Raw genomic sequence first — 1,886 nt, 5'->3', positions numbered from 1 at the left:
ATACTTTGTTAAACCTGTCTTTTGTTCACTGGATGAATATGTCTACGAATGTGAATGCCTAACCATTATTGAATTCTGTCCCTCAGGGTATTGCAGTGTCCCTTATAGCCTCTGGTTTATATATGTTATGTTATGTCTGGTATATATATGTTATATATGTTATGTTCCCACCACTGTTTCTCTCATTAAAAGGTGTATGGTTAAGTCCCTATTGGTGATCTGGCTCTGCTCTATAGGGGAAGAAGGGTCCCTACACCTCCCACAGTGCTCGGTCACCTGCTTTGATCCCTTCAATTGAAGAGGGGGTACATCTTGGAGTACCACTCGGGGTACATGGACATTTACGTTTTCCTGGCAATAAGGTGTTATTTCCAGTTTCTTCACTTAATCCCACTTGGATGCTTACATTCGATTTGCATGGGCTCTTACAGTTTCAGATGGATACAGTACATTCTTCTTCCTGAACTTACCATGTTGTGAGATGCTACTGTGCATTGTTAAGAAACTGCTGTGCGCTGTTAAGCAACCAACGCAATCCATCCAAGAGGCATCTCCATTTCTGGGATGAAGTGGTGATATCATCTTCATATCTAATTCTTTTGTTACACAATCTCTATTGTAATAGAGCAATAGAGAAAGAGAAAATTATGGTGTGATACGGTATAAAGATTTTACTGACAGGAGTCAGGAATGGCTGCATTCCTTACAAGAGAGGAATTCTATATGTTGAACATTTTACAAACTGTTTTAGAGAGCTTTATAATTTACTGGTGTTGTTTTTGTACCCTTTTCTTCATAAAACCTGGCTCCCCCTCAAAGCCTCCAAGGGAGAGACAAGTACAATGAATGTATTAGAAACTTGCAAAAGTGACTTAAAATAGCTTTTCTTATTCCACATATCATGATTTTTACATTTGATAACTTGGGAACTCTCAGAGTTGGAAGCAAATAGTGTTTGTCACTGGGAAGATGGAGCTTATCTCTTTTCAATTGTATAAAGATACTGAGCCAAGTTCTCTGCTGGTATAAATTGATGCTCGCAAACAATTTCCCCCCCTCTTTCCTAGGCCAGCAGGGATGGAATATGTTGGACTGTACACTTGTCAGTAACGGTTGATTGACTATTGCTTGGTCTGGTCTTCAAACTATGGAAGTTTAGGGTGAGAAATTGCTTATTTCAGCAGAAAGAAAAAAAATGCTTCTTTTGATTTATTGTATAAACAGGAACGTTTCTCAGGGATTTGAAATGTTACAGTAAGTCTCTAGTGGTTTGAAGATGTTTCTTACGGGTGTACAATAAATGTAATCTATTGCATGGTTATAGCCACCAGTGTCAATTTGGGTTTGGGCCTATCCAAACCCAAAAGCCTTCCTCAACTCTATTTCAGAGCTTTTTCAGGAAATATTTCCATTGACTTCAGTAAGAGTTTTATAGGAGTAAAGTGCTGCATGTGGTGGTATTCAGATACCCCAGGCCCGGGGATAACTTAGCATAAAAAACAAAATAGAATAGCAATAATGGAATCATAAGGATCATGGTGTTTGACTCATAATTTGAGAGATGAGGTGGCAGTCTCCAGACCAAAAGGTGTTAAATACAAGCAAATACCAAGAGAAATGACCCCATGTTGCAAACTCAACAGATACATCCTTCACTTAAACCATACCTACCACAGTGGAGGCTGCAGGTATCCTTTGGGCTATATCCTATATCACTTTGGGATCCTTTTGAACTTGCATCAGATTCATCTTCAGTGGCTTCTCTGAGACATTAAAATGTAATAAACCTTTGAACAATGTCTGTAAAAACAGCTCCTTCTTTCTCAACAGACCTACTCTCTTTAACGACCAGGTCACAAAGGCCATGGATGCAGGTGTCGCGGTGG

The sequence above is a fragment of the Gavialis gangeticus genome, unplaced genomic scaffold (assembly GCF_001723915.1).
Source record: "Gavialis gangeticus isolate Ggan-Ray unplaced genomic scaffold, GavGan_comp1, whole genome shotgun sequence".
Classification (NCBI taxonomy): domain Eukaryota; kingdom Metazoa; phylum Chordata; order Crocodylia; family Gavialidae; genus Gavialis; species Gavialis gangeticus.
Note: the sequence above shows the minus strand (reverse complement) of the source record.